Source organism: Xenopus laevis, chromosome 3L (assembly GCF_017654675.1).
Source record: "Xenopus laevis strain J_2021 chromosome 3L, Xenopus_laevis_v10.1, whole genome shotgun sequence".
In the NCBI taxonomy this organism is placed as follows: Eukaryota; Metazoa; Chordata; class Amphibia; order Anura; family Pipidae; genus Xenopus; species Xenopus laevis.
The window spans coordinates 98,357,640-98,376,888 of NC_054375.1; the positions used below are offsets into that span (position 1 = coordinate 98,357,640).

The 19,249-nt window shown below is 39.5% G+C and overlaps 1 long non-coding RNA gene across 4 annotated transcripts in view; it reads left to right on the plus strand.

The window, feature by feature from the left end:
* The window catches only part of LOC121401541, a 35,902-nt gene that overhangs the window by 14,015 nt on the left and 2,638 nt on the right, over positions 1–19,249 (plus strand). For 3 of the 4 annotated variants that reach the window (XR_005966336.1, XR_005966333.1, XR_005966334.1), the window contains exons 2-3: positions 8,180–8,246; positions 9,556–9,661. This is a non-coding gene — a long non-coding RNA (uncharacterized LOC121401541). Of the gene's footprint in view, positions 1–8,179; positions 8,247–9,555; positions 9,662–11,244; positions 11,748–19,249 lie in introns of those variants that run through there. The other variant, XR_005966335.1, reaches the window with a different exon arrangement.

The window sequence follows — 19,249 nt, forward strand, 5'->3', positions numbered from 1 at the left end:
GCCCTCCAGCTGTTGTTAAAGCAGTATTAGAAGCTGGCATTTAGCAACAGCTGAAGGGCCTGTGTATAGCACCCACTGGACTTATGGCAGGTGTAGAACTATGAGATAAGGAATTTATCCCTCACCTGTTACTCACTCTACTTTATCTCTGTCTTTAAATATGTATGCAATTTAATTTACTTATTTGGTGTGTAACAAAAGAGGTATGTGAAATAGTTTAGCATGTATGGGCTGTCAGACACAAGCTGCTTTACAATATACTGAGGCAATATTAATAATAAGAGGGTGAAATAAATGGCATTTATGCAAAGACATTTAACACTAAACAGATATTTGTAGGAGGGGTTGTATCTATTTTGCACCTGTTTTTGTCTAAAATGGGCCCCGACTAAGCACAAAATCAAGGCCAAAGAAAAGGCAAATGCTTGTCCTGTTATTAATCTAAAAGCAATTACTAAATTCCTGCTTGTGCTTGCTCTCTGATTACTCAGCTTTGCAATGAGAGGGAAGATCTAAAGGAGATAAGTGACTGATATTAACACCCTCCACATTTCTGTACAAAGACACGGAAAGCCTTTTTATTGGATCTATGCCATGAAATGAAGACCTCACACCTTATCACTTCCAGAGCATCTCAGGCATCATTTTCCAGAGAAAAGCCGAACAAATAAAATACTGTAAATCATCCCCCAGTATTCTCTGAGAATGAAAGCGTTTGTGGTACAAGGGTGCAATTATCCCGCCAAACATACAGAACACAGTAGGTGTTAGTATGGGTTTTTGTTAACACTGAAATTTTTATATAACAAAAAGGGTCATTCACAAATACAGTGCAGTGTGCAAAGTAACATTTTTTGACATAATATGCAGAGTTTTTTTTTGTGCTGCTAAGTGTTCTGACACAATGCACTGTGAATACTCTGGAATTTATGCCACGATCAGGGCAGTGGTAGCTCCAAGGCTCCAGCGTCAATAGGAAGAATTGTGTACAATTCAGTAAAAGCCTAACTGTCAAAATACTAGTGAACAAAATGCTATTTGTGCCATGAAACACTACAGCGGCCATTTACCAAGTTCAGGGCAGGGTGCAAAAGGCAAAAAATGTGCACAAACAACAAGTTATATGAACACTTCAGGCTTGTGCTGCACTTTTCTGAATGGCTGAATGGTTGGAGGTCTCTCTGCCAATTGGAAGTATTTCTTCCAATATATTTTGTGATATATACATTTGATGAGTCTGCTTTTCATTCTTGAACTTTACTATTCATTCTGTGAATTATTATCAAAATAGTGTTATCCCTAAAAAAATATTCATAATGCAGAGAATGAAAATACAGTTTAAAAAAATCTGATTCTCTTTTGAAAACCCTATAGCCAGTATTGTGCTTTCCAAGGTACACATGATTTTCTATTTCAGTCAAGTGATTTGACTGATTAATGATTTGTCCATTTTTGAAAACATATGAAGCTAGGATCCCACGTAGAAATAAATAAGTTTACCACGGTCAATGTTGGATCTGGGTGCTCATGCCCCAGACCTTCAGAAAAGGGGAGTCAATCAAGAATTGTAGTTATAGGCAGGCATCAATCTGGAACATCCCAAAGTAGAATCCAGGAGCCCAAAGTTTAAATAGTACAAAAAAGTTTTTATTTTACATTATGTATAAAAAATAAAAGCCTAATTATTGATTAATGATTTGCTTGCACAAGAAAACGGAAGCTCCTCTTCACAACTTGTTCAATATAGTTTGATTCGAATGTGAAATACATTTATGTATTCATCTGTAAAAGGGGTTCATAACTCTTTCCAGATTAATATAAATGGTTTTTTTTCAACACTAACAGCACAGATTGTTTTGAGATGTGAATTAACCACTTGTACATTTATACTATATACACGTTGTATTAATATTTATCTAGGCATACAATAATGTGAATGTACACAAAATATACAATCATCTGATCAATGAATTGTTGGGTGCATTGGACAGGTATCCCCGCCCTATATGATATACAGTCTAATTGCATTGTAAATGCTGTGCAACAGACTGGCTTGTTAAATGTCATGCAAAGAAATACAATTGACGTTTGCCTGATTACTAAAGCAGCTGGCCCTGGTTAATCAGATTGCTTTGGTATAATGGTAGTATTGCGTTCAATGGAAAGGTGACTGATGTTATGGCTTTACCTAATGACAATTTTACTTTCACTTTGTCTCAAACAAGTCACCGGACTGAGTGGAGAGTGGTGTATTTAGACATCTCTGTCTCTGTCTTTTGTAAAAGGGTAACGTAATTTGCGCTATAGCCTGGAAATCATGACAACCTATCAGATGTTGGTTTTCAAACAGGAAAACACTACTTTCTCATTGGTGGTAAACTCTGAAGCATTTCTTACATTGCATTCATTCCTCATTTATTTAGTATTAAATTAGCATGACACAGATCATGTTATAGACAATAGGTCAGTCCTAGGATACTGTGCAGCTTTATGGCAGCCATATGCAGGTTGACTGGGCACACTCTAGTCCTGATTGGCTTAATTTGAGAACGTACAAATAATAATAAACAGCAAGTGAAGAGGATCTGTGATTCCACTTGTTCATTTGCCAATGCAACAAGAACTGGCCAACATGGTACATTACAAGATGAAATAATCAAACTTTGCCAATCCCAAACTAACTGATATCCATACTACATGTATATGATCAGGGATCGGTGGCCAACATACAAATACCAACAATAATAGGAAACTTTTTTTCATACAATATTATGGGTAGATGTATGGCCAGCTTTACTGTACAGACAGGTTCATATAGTAGGTGACACCATGCACAGTCACTTTTGCACCATTAAAGTTAAATGCACAATTTATATTAAGCTCGTTTTTTAAATGTTCATTAAGTGGATGAAATGTACACTTTACCTGGAACCCCCTTGTGTTTACAATGACCTAGCCCTTTCCTCAGCCTCATTTAGAGCAGTAGTAATTCACTGTTATTGTCAACACTATATTATAGACTTAGAGCTCATTTACAAGCAAGTGCAGTGTGCAATTTCGGACAAGAGTCACCATGTTTGTTTAGACACAATACAGACCTCCCAACATTTTGGAAATAGAAATAGGGACAAAAGATTTGCTTTTTTGACCACATCCATTTTTGTGGCCACACCTCCTAATTACCATGTTCATTTTACAAGATTTGTCAGGTTATGAAAGTTTGAACACATTCTTGTGGGTTTTATGTATTTTACTAATGAAGGTGAATTGTCCTTTAAACTGCAAGTTTCCCAAAGAGACCTGTTTATCTTAAATAGTTACAATTGTTTCTTTGCTTATCTTAAATTGTTAAAAAAAAGTATCTAAGTGCATCTGCACTCTCTGCCAAAAGCCAATTAAGATTTAGAAACTTTGTATCTTTTTCTGGCTGTTCAGTGCAAGAGATCAAAGAGAAAGTCAGGTTAGTAACAATCTGGGACTGCTGGCTGAGCTGTCAAAATCAGCACTGCACTGCAAAAAACGGGACATTTTGAAAGTATGCACAATAGTGTTTTTTTGTTCAAATAATTCCAGCACCATTGTGGCATCAAGGGGGTAAATGTGTCTGATGCCCTTGTGCCTTATACGTGAAAACACTTGCAGTTTGGCACAAATCAAACACAAATGTAATAAAAAGCTGCAGCATTTGACAAGCTTGGTGTAAAATGTATCTCTGCATGCTATTCTATTTGCAACTCTTTGGGGTGGTGTTACCTCCAGGGTTCCTCAGTAGGGTTGCCACCTTTTGGCCCCTCTAATAGTTATGTGCGGGCCGGCCCGATACACGCAGGACTACCGTCTAACTTAGGATAGGGCCATGATGCAATGGGGCGGGATCATGACACAAGTGGGCGGGGTTGTGACATCAGGGTTAAGACATCGAGGCTATGACGTGGCGATCGGCGATTGGCCAATCGCCGTGTAAGTCATAGAGAATTCCAAATTTTCCTAATTAGGAAAACCGGGCAAGTAGTTTGGACCCGGACAGCCCTTGAAAAGCCAGACAGGTGGCAACCGTACTCCTCAGTGTCAATAGGTAAAGCACACAAATCGCAACAGGAGGCAGCACAGACGCAGTGATGCCTAGTAAAACTTTATGGAAGTGCAAGGAAAGGGGCAGTTTTGGACCCTTCATCAGTTTATACAACAGCTGTATCCATGTTTGCATGACCACAACTATGGGTAGTAAATGAGCCTTCTTTGGTGTTCTAAGGGGAGGGGCTAGCAGCAGAATGAAATGGGGATTTTAATCCAAGTCAAAATAACCAGTACATGAATAAATGTTATGTTACTTTCCATGGAAGGCTTTTGTTTCATGCCCAAAGCAATAACAGTGTACTTTGCCTCCAGTTTTATTTAAACTGGCAACATATCTGCTTCAGGTTTAAAAAAACAATATCCTACAGAAAAGAGTAAAAACAGTAACATTTACAAGAAATGTTTTTGTGTCTTGTCGTTGTCATTGAGACTCTGGTGCACATTCATTTTGTGTATTTCTGTAGCCGACATTTACAAAAATTGCTTTAGGGTAACAAGGTGGACAACAGCAAATATGTTTCTATGTTCAGGACTAATGTGGCCCCAGTAAGTGCCTGGTGCAACTAAACACACTTATTTCTTCCTCCCAACCTTTGTATTATTTTCATGGCCTTATACCTTACAAGGCTTGTTCTTACTATACTCCCTTCTCCTGCTTGTATTGCTTCTGCCTCTTTCTCTTCTTATCCTTATCCACGAACCGCAGTTATTGTTTCATATTGCTTCTCCCATCTTACCTTCCTCCCTCATCTCTCTCCTAATTGAATTTCTCTGCTTCCAAACTCTTTCTTTCCAATAATCTAATCGTCCCTCTATTTTCCTGTGTCCCCATCCTGCCTGCTCTCCAGACCTTCTCCTGAGGGAATCTAAGCTCAGGATAAAGAGTGTTAATTGGAAGATGTGAAGGAATATATATCTATACAGACTGTTGTCTGCTGGCTTGATTGTAAAAGCAGACAGTAACCTATTACCACAATGTGTATGAGCTGAATACAATTATTGTAGATACATGATTCCAGATGATGAGTAGGTGGAGATCCAGCATTTTAAAACACACAAGTGGGAAAATGGATTACTGCAAATAGATATTCAGAGACTAACAACCGGATAGATAGGCACAAAATTAGTTGACAGTCATATAGATAGATTGATATTCACCGATTTCAGGTATACAATCCTTTATTGGGTGTAGTTTCTGATTTCATTAACTGGCGTTAACATGTTCAGAACCCACCTACACCTGGGTACAGTGGGTCGATAAACTGTCAAAATAAAAATGTTGTGAGCTTCATAGGCAAGTGCCTCTCTTTAGAATCTAACAGTCTGTAAAAAATTCTAATCACAAGTAACCATATGAGGCCAAGCAGAGGGAGGAACTTTCCATATGATGATGTCTGTGATCACAGACCAAGCACAAAGCACTCAGGCAGAGGGCACACAGCTCCTTCATTTATGCATGATTTATGTGATAATTGGGAGCTCTTGACCTAGAAAGGCAATCAATGATCACTGTTATCCTAAATCCTACAGCTGATTCTAAGTCATGGGTGTTATGCCTGTTAGGGCTATATATAGTGTATAACTGTGGAGCTCAGGTGATCTCTTGTCCCTCTTCCCCATTTATATTTATGTATATATATGTTTGATTCCTGACGAAGGTCCCTGTGGGGAACAAAATGTTAAGCAAAATAAACCTTTGGAATATTGATTCAGCAAGTCCTGTGAGTGCCGTTCTTCTGCATTGCTTGTATTGTTTCTTAGCTCAGGCACCCAGGTGAAACAACTGTCTATGGTGTGCAGCTTATCTCTCTCTCTCTCTCTCTCTCTCTCTCTCTCTCTCTCTCTCTCTCTCTATATATATACATATATATATATATATATATATATATATAGAGAGAGAGAGAGAGAGAGAGAGACAGAGAGAGACAGAGTGACAGAGAAAGATAGAGGGAGAAGGAGACTTTTTAGGCGATATAGACATAGTATTATATACAGGGCTGTATTTAGGTCCTAGCCACTGCACCTCAGCATGCAAAGAGGTAAGTACCCTGCTCAGCTCTGCTGCTGGATTTAGCAATAAGTATCCTGTGGCAGGCTGTTTTTTAAAAAAATAAAATTTCTATCTACAGATATTGGTATCTGTAGATGTAAAGATAGGTATACAAGCAGGATGTATGAGCACAAACCTATATGAAAAGGTAGTGGTTGGAATAATTTCCTTCACCCCAGCAGCTTTCACAACCCTAGGGTTATTCAGGCTATCCCAAAGGGACAGCTTCTGAGAGCTAAAAAAATAGCATCTGGTGTGAGAGCATATGAACAGGTTTCAATTAATTACTCCAGGGGTTTGCTGAGTGAGGATACAATCAAGAACATATAAAAAGGATGGTGGCAGATGTGAAAGAAGTAAACTCTACTAAAAGAGTAAGCCTGTAATGTGAAGACTGTAGGTAGTATGCCACCATTTGTATCCAAATATTGTAATATTGTAATGTTAATATAAAGAAGGTGGTAAATAAGTATTGACCCTTTGTACAAAGTGATTAAAAATATGGCCACCTGTTCAGGGACTATTAATTGGTATAGATAAGTTAATGGGCAAAAAAGAGGTACATTTCCATAGTTAGATGCCATAAATAAAGGGGATGTCTTTACTTTAAAACCCTTTGTTGGATGATTAGTTGCCCACATTTTTTTTAAAATTCCTTTATGGTAAAGTTTACTTAATATCAAGTCAAGCAAAAACTAGAATACACAAATATAAGGGTTATTTTATTGTATATTTACACCAAACACATAGACAAACTTGGACTGTTAGTAAATAGGCAAGGGGGGCATTTGCCATTTGCTGGGCCCACCAGCAGACATTTCACCTTGTATACCTTTTGACAGAAGCATACCATCCCCAGAAAACCACCAATTTTAGTTAACATGGTTATTTAATGTCTTTGCTTATTTCTTTCAGCTTCCCCATTCTCTCATTTATCTATTCCCATGGTTGTGGGTCCAGGACAGCACACCCGGGGATCAGGGCCGGATTTACATAGAGGACGCCCCTAGGCCCACTGCCGTTTGGCGCCTCTGTCCCCTCCCCTTTATTCGTCATCAATGTAAAAATTTAAAAAAATATTGTATCTCCAGTGTTTTTGAACCAAAGTGGGTGTGGTTGGGCAGCATGCCACCCCCCTAAAATCCTGCCGCCCTAGGCCCTGGCCTAGGTGGCCTTTCCACAAATCCGGGCCTGCCGGGGATTACTTCAGTAATTGTGGACCATTTCTTTACTGCCTTCTTGATGTTCATGAGGTTTTCTATCGAACAAATGCTTGAGAGGATTTTCTATCACACATTTCTTGGGGCAATCAGTGTTGTACCCAGAAAAATAATTTAACTGGGTGGAAAAAATAAATGCCTCCCCTATCTTGACCCCTGACCCAAAAAGGATTGTGGGGGTGGAGCAGTGCCAGTCGGCTGACAAAAACTACCCGGTGATGCAGCCATCAAAAAGTGTCTGGGAAAAAACTCTGGCCAGTGGAGGCCCACCCTTGAGAGCTTTGACCTGGGCACACTGGTACCTTAAAGTGGCCCTGACTGACATGTTTGTGTCTAAAAAGGGGGTGATGTTCTAACATCAAATGGCCTAGACGATGCAAGGAAGCACAAACATTATTTGTTATGCTAATGGTCTATCTCTGTCCCTTACAAAATGTAATCACCATCTAGATCAGCTTAATCAAGGCTACAAACTAAGGGTGGTGACAGACAAGGCTACTGGGGGAGATTAGTCTCCCAGCAACAAATTGCCTCTTCTTCGGGCGACTTATCTCCCCTAAATGCCTTCACACCGGCTAGAATGCAAATCGCCAGCGGGATGGCCGAAACGTTTCGAGTGCCATCCCATTGGACAAATGCTTCTACCAATGTAAAAGAAGGGAGGGATTATGGTTACTTTAAATGGTAATAAAAGTATAATTACTAATAGAAGTTGTTAATAAGGCAAGCACTAGGGATTACCTAAGAGTTGTGGAACTCCTCAGTGACTTATAATATCCCTATATTTTACAATAGGTTATTCACTCTATATTTTTTTTTGCTTGTGTTACAGCCCAGAAGTATGGAAGACTCTTTATTGCCCATGGTTCACACCACTCAGACTCTAGTTAAGACCAGAGGTAAGTGATTTGGTTATGGTTTGTAATTATAGGATCTTTATGATTACTGTTCTTTTCTCCAGTAGGCACTCAAGAAAGGTTCATGGTCCTAAAGAATCTGATCAAAGTAGATCTAGAGAGCACTCAAGAAGACAATCTTGTGAGCTGATTATACTACATGTAAAGCTTGCTCTCATGCCAAATAGTTGCGTTTAGACTTTAGAGAGATGTAGCAAGGGTTTCCCTGAACCCACTACTTATGCACTTGTGATGTCCTTATCATGATTAAAAAGACTGTTGGACAGTCCACAGTCTGCTGCTGAAGCCTAGATCTAGCTCGCGAGGAGTAAAGTGAGTGAGGAAAGAAATGCCCTGTAAGAAATAGAGTGCTAGAAAGAGGATGTGTTATGCCTATTTGATAATAATGTATTCTTTAGTTAAAGAAAATAATATATTCTTTAGTCACAGTTATTAAAGAGATCGTAAAGTTTTAAGAACAGATTAATAAACGTATATGCCTCTGCTTTGGATGGATCAAAACTTTGGGATTCCAGTGGCAGCCTTGCCAGATTGTACCAGTGTAGGATGCTATCAATTGTAATGATTCACTAAAATGAATGATGGTTTATAATCTAAAGAAAGTAGATACTGTTGCAACAGTTACCCAGGGCATTTAGGTTCAAGATCTGCATAATATAGAGGAATAATTAGGACTAACCTAAAAGCTGTCCAACTGAATGGCTAAAAATGCCATATTTTATATACTGAGCTTATTGAACCAGCCTAAAGTTTCAGCTTCTCAATAACAGCAATGATCCAAACTTCATCCTTGTCACATGGGGTCACCATCTTGGAAAGTGTCTGCTATACTCACATGCTCAGTGGACTCTGAGCAGCTGTTGAGAAGCTAAATTTAGGGGTCATCGCAAATTATCAAACAGAAATAAGGTTGTTCTGTAATATAAGATGATCCTACAAGGCTGATTATTAAATTCTGATGCTAATTGCACTGGTTTCTAATCTGCCATGTAATAATGATCTGAATTAAGATAATATGCAGTGAATCAGCAGAAAAGAAGATGGCAAGCTACTGGGGCATCTTTGGAGACATAGATCTTCCCTGTTAAACTGCTGTGGTTGCCTTGGGCTGGTACAGAAGCCTAAAACATAATGTACAACATTTCTAGCCTATTTCTTTAGTTACGCTTTAGTTCTCCTTTAAGTCAATTAAGACACACAGGTAGGCATTCATAGATGAAAGTTAGCTAAAAAGTCAGTGACTTGATGGGATTGTGTTTAGAAAAATCTTCATTATTGTGTTCTTTCCTAGGCAGAATCTATGCCTTTAGTAACTGGTCACTTTCTTAGCTCGTCCAGTCTCAGGGGAGGAAAAGTTAAATTAGTTGCCATGGGAAAATTCCAGGAAAAAACTTACAGTAAGTATAAAATGATTTTTTCCCTTTTTTGGCCAAGTCACATTTCTGGGTTGCTTAGAGACCAGGGAAATGTAGTCTCTGCACTATCCTAATCTGCCCTTGATAGGGAACTGCCAGAAGTCCCTGACTACTGAGGTAGAGCTGCTTTGCAAACAGTGTCTGACTCAGGGTGTCTAGGCCCACTGGCGCTGTGGCATCAAGGGACCGCATACACCTGCCCAGGCCCCTTGACCCCACCTCCACCAATGCCACAGCTCCTCACGCCAGCAGGAATCCCCCTTCACCCACCTCACCACCACCACCACAAATGATCGGAACGGGGGGAAGTGAGGGAAAGCATAGTTTCAGGCAGGTGGTGGGAGCGGGTCTGAACCAGGCTTTTTCCTGGTGTCCCGCTGGTCCAATCGACTCTGTCTGATACTGCACTAAGATATACATTATGTTTTTGTTCAAAATGTTTATTTCTTAAAATGATAAACTGAAAACAGTAAAACAAGACTGTATTTTGATGTTACATTTACATGTAAATATCAGTCAGTAATGTAAAAAACAGCTTAAAAAAGAATAAACGTGCAAGTCATCCTGCTGCATTTCTACCTTTCATCCTTTTATCATGTTCCAGTCCCAAACCATGAAACAAAACCACATGTTGGTCAGAATTCTTCCACTGGTGTATATGTGACCTGATCACTTTTTGCTGCTAAGATATCAGTTGAAGGCTTCATTTGCTTCTTTGTATGAAATTATCATATTTTAAATTCCTGGTCTGCATAACTGTCATATATCAGATAATCTGTCCCCAGGCAGAACGATGGATAGCACTGCTCCAATAGATAATAAGAGGAAAACTTTTTTTAGGTTGTATTGATAAACCGTTACATTCCATGGGATACAAAAATGGATCTTATTTGTTCAGGAGTGTTCATAGCCATCACATTGGCCCAGTTAGAGGGATGGCACAAGATGATTTTTAGTGTTTTGTGTCCTGAGGGTGGGGAACAAAATTCTTGAAATCAACCCCCATTTTCTTAAAATTAGAATCACTTGGCCAGTCAAGTGTCAGCCTTTACTGCTTAAAAACACTTGGTGTCCCATGAAGTATCTGTCAGTTGACTGCACCATGCACTTGCAGCAGTGGGGTTACTACAGAGGAAGCAGACCCCATGGCCGTGTGTAACCCACAGCACACACAATATTGTGGGTCACCCATGGGACCCCTTACAGAGGAAGCACATTTCACATGCTGCAGGGAACCTCAGGGGGGGGGGGTGCTGAAAGAAAATTAGCAGAGTGCTGGGCCCTCCATAGTTACTCCACTGACTTGCAGGGATGAATGGGGGGGGGGGGACATATAGTATGGGATTTTTGTGCCACTATCCTTAGTAAACATATACCCATATATGTGAATGTAGGGGATAGTACCCACCAGGGGTGATTCTAACCTCCCTACCACCCTGAGGCTGAGGGTCCAGGGGTCCATGTTGCTAGTGCAGAGAGCGCTAGAAGAGCTGAATGTCTGGTTCAATGACGGAACGGAAATTCAGCTCTTAAAGTTACTAGAAGTGTCTCTTTGCTGCTCCTAGTTAAAACCGACCTGGGACCCGCAACCTGCATGCTTACCCGACCGGCTACCCGACCCACAAGTACCTAATCTGCAACCCGATCCACGACCATCAAGAATCAGGAAGTGCTGTTATTGTACACTGGAAGTGACATCATCAGAAGTAGGCATGATCAGAAAAAAGGAGTAACACGGCCTGACCCGCGACCCACGTCTATACCCGCCCCCGACACTTCTACCCTCAACCCGCAGGTTACCCACTTTTTTGCAGGTAACCCGTGGGTACCCGACCCGCTGCAGTACTCTAAGCACTCCTGGTACCCACAGAGGTTAGTGTTCATACACTGTATTTGATGCCAGCTAGAAATTACAGATTTTCTCTTATGTAAATTCTAGTTTAATAACAGCGGGATTGCTGCAGGTTGGTCATCCCAGATTTAAGAAAATTGAAGTCCTCAGCCTTCCTTCATTTCAAACTGTAGCTCTGCCTGTGGATATGCAGCCCTCACATCTGACTTTGCTTATATATGCAGACTAATCAACCAACGGTACATCGTGGGGCAGAGTGTTTGTGTTTTCACATAGGTGGAACTCTTTTCACATTCACGTTTCCAGCTTTTTGGTTAGCAAATTGTTTTACCACAAATATTTTTGCCATATTTACTAATTTAATTTACAATGGTTTTCTCATCCAAAATGTTTTCAAATCCAAGATTACAAAATTCATTATAACCTATGGGCAAAATAGCATGTTAAAAAAAACATTCAGTAGAGCCACATTTTTTTAAAAAAAAAAATCTTAATTAGTAAATAACAAATGCCAGATAAGATGTTTTTGCATTTTCACATAAGAAAAATAATAATAATGCAATAAGCCATAAATCTGAAAATTAAATAACATAATAAATGTGAAAATGGCAGAACAACTGAGAAACAGATTGCCCCTGACTCCACCCCACTGCATATCAGTACATTATGGAATAAAATATGCCATGTCTGTGACCTATTGCTGCAGGTAGAATCACTGTCAGATATCAGGGAACCACTGCAGCTTTATGAGAGAAAGGGCAGAACCACAAGAAATATGCTTTTCCCTGCAGGACCATACAGTGACTAATTTAATGACAATACTCATTTTAAGAAACAGTTCCAAGAGGTACACATTAACCACATATCCTAGTAACAAGGGAAGGGTGTGGATAAAAAAACATTATACTAAAAATGGCAAAGTAGAATAATAGCACTGAACAGAACTCTCCTTCATTTCACTTCCAAATGTAAAATCCTCATCCAGTCTCCCCTGGCTCTAGTGGGGAGGAAAGCAGGCGATAATTAGAGGACATCTCTGGTGAGTCCTGGGGCCAATAATGCTCATGGGACACAGGATACATCATGCGCTGTTAAATGCAAATTTTTATAACTGTAATCCAGAAAAACAAACGAGGATGTCATATTTGGCCTGTGCCTTTTTTATGGACACAGACACCATGGTTTGTCCTTGCAAATGTCACTCTAGATCTATTGTATTATTTATACCCAAAACTGTGTTTCACATTCTGATGCCAATTAATTTTCCAGCTAATTCTCTAATTAGCTATTGCAGCCCTAGGGAAGTGAGGGGATGCATGGATTCCCCTAAATCCCAATACTGCCCCCCTTCCTCCTGTATACAAACATGCCACACTGTTTAACATTTTCTCTACCAGAACACTGCCTTGTACTTTCTGCCCCTATTTAGCACCAGTCTGCACAGGAGTGGCAGGTAAATAAAGCAAAACAGGCTTGGTGTTGTGTCTACACTTAAGTTACCATGCAATTTTGTTTATAGATGCAGCATGCCAATACCCAGCTCCATGGATGCAGCCTTTGCAAAAATAATCTATGGAAATGGAAACACTGTGAACAAAAAATGTGTAGTTTTTATTGAATCTATATAACTACCTGCTCATGCATCCAACCACTATTATCATTATTATTATTATTACAAGTATGAGACCTGTTATGCATTATGTCAAGGCTCTGGGTTTTCCAAATAACAGATCTTTCTGTAATTTGGATCTTCAACCTTGAGTTTTCTAGAAAATCATGTAAACATTAAATTAACCCAATAGGCTGGTTTTGTATCCAATAAGGATTAATTATATCTTAATTGGGATCAAGTACAATGTACTGCTTTATTATTACAGAGAATAAAGAAATAATTTGTAAAATGTTGATTTTTGCATATAATAATGGATCCCATACCTGTATTAACATGTCTTTATAAAGCACCGACATATTTTGCTGCGCTGTACATTAAATGGGTATATACAATAAACACTATGCCATGTTTTCCAAAATTTAAAGAGGTGAGTGAGGGGCTGGCATGGACTGTAGTGAGATGAGTCTCTGAGATGAGTCCAGACATGGGCCTTAAACCACTTTTTACAATTCTTCCCCATATTTTATTATTTAATGTGTTTTATAGGGGTGGGTCAGAACAAGAAGCGGTCAAGCGTTGACCCTATTGCTGTCATTCACTGTACATCAATGGCACTGTTTTGAAGCACAGCAAAAAAGACGTTATTTGTACAGGTCCATAAATGCAGAGAGAAATAATAGCTTGTGCACAGGGACTGTTGTTTGTATAGTGCTGGCACTGTGTTATATCGCCATCTAGCAGATGAGCCCTAGCATTACAATTTTCAGTGAGATAATTTTCCTCTAATGAGATCAAATTAATATGTTTGTTCAAGACTAATCGAACTGGGAGCGGCAGCATGAAGTGCTGAATGAAAAGGCAGGAAACCCAATGCTTACTGAAGGATTTATGCGCATGCTTAGAATCTAAATCTCCTGATTTTAATAGCTGGTTTAAACCTAATCACTCAGTAGTAACATTTTATTTTTGCATTCTTTCACATAACTGAAATGTATTGTCCCAATAACAAACAAATTGCTTAACCTCAGTTTTTTGACATAAAAAAATAGTTTAGAGTTCATATTGTGAATTTGGTTTTCTGGTGTAAACCAACATTATACTCCAATTAAACGCCAAATTCTTCATGAAGGGGTTGTTTACTTTCAAATTAACTTTAAGAACGATGTAGCGAATGATATTCTAAAACAATTTGCAATTCGTTTTCATTTTTTATTATACGTGTTTTTTGAGTTATTTAACTTTTTATTCAGGAGCTCTCCAATTGACAGTTTCTACAATCTGGTTGCTAGGGTCCAATGCACCCATGTGCACCCATGCACTGAATTGAATGAGAGACTGGAATATGAATAGGAGAGGGTCTGAATAGAAGGATGAATAATATAAAGTAGCAATACATTTGTAGCCTTCTAGAGCATTTATTTTTTAGATAGTGAGCAGATGTGGCTCCAACGAGGAGAAATAGTGGGGTTAGGACCCCGTGGTATTTGAACCACTAGAGCAGGGACTACAGTAGGTGAGTTGAGGACCAGATAGCGTACCAAGACCCAAGACCCCAGGCTGAATACAGTGGGTGAGGTGAGGACCAAGTCCGGTGCCAAGATACAAGACCACAGGCTGAGAAACCCATGCCTTAGTGCTCAACCAGAGGGATAGTGCCCAGTGAGAGTGGTAACTATTCCCCAAGTCTATTTTTGCTTTGATATATATTGAATATTAGCCCGTCTGCTGCACCTTGTACCCCCTGGAGGGAATATTGCTGTTTGAAGCTATTCTATTATTGCTGTGAACATCAAAGTGCTTGTGAACTACTGCCTTGCCACTGTTCTCTGTTAATAAACAAGTTTATTTTACTGCAAAGAGACTGTCTGGCTGAATATCCTGCTGCATTTATCCACACCAGGTACCGGGAGTTGCACGGGTGCACTGGGGGTCCTGGGCACACTACAAGCAGTTTTAGCTTGGTCACACACAGCCTTAAAGGAAAACTATACCCCCCAAACAATGTAGGTCTCTATTAAAAGATACTGAGTAAAACAGCTCATGTGTAAAACCCTGTTGCTTAAGTATTCATTTTGGGGGTATAGTTTTCCTTTAATACACAGCAAAAGTACACTTAAAGGTGTGCTACATTTCTTTATTCAATGATGGTCAGTGGAGTTTGCCCTAAGTTTTAACCCTACACTCCGCCTGTCCTGTCACACTGCTTTGAGTTGTAATTGCTTGATACATACGTTTTTATGTGACTTACATAAGCTTCTATATAAGTAACATAAGTAACCCTGATGGTGTCAGGCAGAAGGCCAGTTAGAGTGAGACTTGCAGAGTATGCAAAAACATAAGGTTAATTAGGATGAAATAAAGAGTAAACACTCATTTGCTCTGCTAGATAGCTAAATGATACAACTATCACATTAATATGTATATGATCTTTTTATGAGCTAAAAGATCCTGAACAAATATTGGACCAGGAGGCAAGTTTGAACTGGAAAAATAAAAAAAACCTATACTTAATAAAGCAGCTGCTCTTATCAGTTCCTTGAAGGGTTTTGACAGGGGTTCCTCCCTTGTAATGCCGCCAGCAGTGGTCAATTAATCATCACTGGAATTCTGTCAATGGCTTGCACATCACAAGAGCTGGTATGTTGGGGGTATCACACATTTCCCCATTAAACCCATAAAGCATTCAATATTATCATCCACTGTACATTACACACTACCTATTGCTGGAGTGAGCTTTTCACAATATGTTGGAATAGTGTTGAGGATGTGAGCCTTGTGCTGTTGAACAGATCATGAGGAGTCAAAAAACCAGGAGCAGCTTTAGTGAAAGTAAAGGAACAGATCCTTAGGACTGCAGTGCACATTATCCCTGAATTCAACAGTGCCAGTGCAAATCTGCAACAACGAGTCATAAGCAGGGTCGGACTGGGTTGGCTCAGACCTGCTCCCCACAGACTGCAGTCGGCTTCTTTCATGCTCTTCTTCCTGACCTCCCCCCACACCGGATCACAGGAGTAAATGACAATCATTAAGAAGATACGCGCTGGTGTGTGTGGGGGGGAATGGGGGACAGAGAGAGATTTGCGGCTGAGGGGCCCTGATGTGGCAGCCCCAGTGGGCACAGACCCTACCCCCATCCAAAACTAGTCATAGATGGATTGACTACTCAAATCTAAAATGTGATTTGAATGAAAATCCACAGCACTCACCATATCAAAATTTATTAAGACATTTTGAGCCTGAAGCTATTTAAAATACCCCGCCCCTTAAAGGAGAACTAAACCCTAAAATTGAATATGACTAAAATGCCATATTTTATATACTGAACTTATTACTCCAGCCTAAAGTTTCAGCATCTCAATAGCAGCAATGATCCAGGACTTCAAACTTGTCACAGGGGGTCACCATCTTGAAAAGTGTCTGTGACACTCACATGCTCAGTGGGCTCTGAGCAGGAGCAGCTTTAGTGGTTGTGGCAAATTATCAAGCAGAAAATGAGGTTGGACTGTAATATAAGCTGACGCTACAGGGCTGATTATTAAATTCTGATGCTAATTACACTGGTTTCTGTGCTGCCATGAAGTAATTATCTGTATTAATTACTAATCAGCCTTATATTGTGCCATTTCTATTCAATGTGTACTGTATATTGTGAGTCGCTCCCTAAGCTCAGTAAGTGACAGCAGCACAGAGCATGTGCAGTAAATCAGCAGAAAAGAAGATGGGGAGCTACTGGGGCATCTTTGAAGTAGGCATGCACCGAATCCCGGATTCGGTGCATCCCTACTTTGGAGACGCATATCCTTACTTCTGAAGGGCTGTGGTTGCCTTGGGCTGGTACAGAAACCCAAGACACAATGTACAACATAGCCAACTTCTAGTTCTGCTTTAAAGGAGAAGGAATACCATACCAAAAGTTAAACACCCCCAAGTGATTGTACTTGCTTACCTGACACCCTGTGCCGGTGAACCTATCAGGAGAAAACTGCACCGATCCGGGGGTTCTTCTAGTGAGCTCCACAGAGCGATCCTCTTCCTGTTTCTTCGGTTTTCAAATATCCCGGGGCAGACTCATGCGCAGTAGAACAAAAAAGACAGCTTTTTCATTATCAGCGTTTCACTTTAAAGCACATGCACAATGCGAGAAGAAAGAAGAAACCGGAAGAGGATCGCTCTGTGGTGCTCGCTGGAAGAACCCCATGACCAGTGTAGTTTTCTGCTGATAGGAGCACCGGCCCGGGGTGTCAGGTAAGTAAATACAATCACTTGGGGGTGCCTAACTTTTGGCACCCCCAAGTGTAAAATGGTATTCCTTCTCCTTTAAATAAAACAGTGATCACACCCTCATTGCACTCCTGCCTACTGGTATGAAATTGTGCAGGTATGCTTTTAGTATATTGCCACCCATGACCAGTGGCTACCCCTATGCTTACCTCTACTGCACTCGCACAGCAATTGTGCTCTCCTACACTAAAAAACCCCCCAGAATTTTCCATTAAACATGGAATAATGTTATTAAAGTAAGTATCACCTGAGGGATGATTCTAACCTTTCTTATGGAGCAAGTAGCACTTGAATGGAATGAGGGCCATAACAATCCCTTGGAGAGCAACATCCATCCAGCCTGTGGACCACAGGCCTTGTCCCAAAGTTTTAGGAATGTAAAGTTACAATGTTCTACAGGGCTTTAGCAATGCTATGATCCACCTTGCCGTGTACATAATATATATTTAAATATATTATAAAGCTAATATTTATTTTTCAATGTTTTTTAATAAATTGATTTTTGACTTTTTTTTTTTCAATCAGACGTTATCTATATCCTTCCAAACACTACAAACAAACACAAAGCACCTGGAGAGGAGGCTAACAATTTAGCAAATATCTTTTCTGAATATTTTTCTTTAAAACTACAATGCATGTAATTCTGCACACGCCCCTCCCCCAGGGTCCCCTGAAAGACATAAAATGTGGGTTCTAATTGTCCGATTTTTTAATGCTACAGATTTACACAATGCCCTCTAGTGGTAATATCTGTAATTGGTTATCATTCCTTGTTATATTTTCTTAGCCTCAAATGATCAGATTTAAAATGATAAAGCTCACACACTAATCTCTATGTTAATCATACATAAATGTATAGTAAAACCTTTAAAATGCTAGTTGGAATAGTATGGTACCCAGCCATACTGATCTATATTTAAATAATCAATATATGCTTCCAAAGAAAATATATTGGGCAATATTAAAATGGTATAGGGCAGTTTTAAGGACTTGAGACAGGGGATTTGCCTAAACTATCCCCTTCAGTCAAATCCACACATATCAGTTAGCCAGTAGCAACTGATGGTCACTCAGGATTTTGAATATACAGACAAACTGCAGTTCATTCTGAGCTTGGGCTATAATCTTATTATATAAGGTTTGGCCTTTTAATGGGGTCAGCAACAAAGTCCTAACTAGAAAGTATTGGGTCCCACAGAATGAAACAACCAGTACTCCTTTAAGTTTATGAATAATAAAACATTTTTCATTAACATATATTATAACTGACTATTGTTCAGTGCTCAACTTTGCCCTAGGGCAAAGTAATAATTACATTCTCCTCCACCCAAAATCTATTTAGAGTGAAAGAAAATGGAATTGCAAGCAACTTTCTAATATACAATTTAAAATGTAAAAAAAATTGTACACAAAAACAGAATTTTTGCATAATGCAAACTTCCAACACACAAAGATTTTGTAAATGTAATGCCGTTAAAAGCAGTAGTCTCTCTGATTGTTATAGATATATTCTCTACACTGGTAATTCTGGCTCCTGAAACAATGTGTCAAGCCAGCCAGACCTGGAAGCGAACAGACTCCTTAGACTCATTGTTTTAAGTCAGAGCCAGAGAAAAAGAATGGGATGAACAAACACTGCTTTCAACTGCAATTACATTTTCAAATAACTTTAAAATAATTTCATTAATACACAATGGAAAGCTGCTTAGAATTACAGTTACTTTCATTATGCAAAATTGGGCGGAAGGCCACTTTAATATTTCTGTTATGCAACAAAAGAGTGAAAACTAGGTGACTGTACTGGCAAAAGATACAGAGTTAA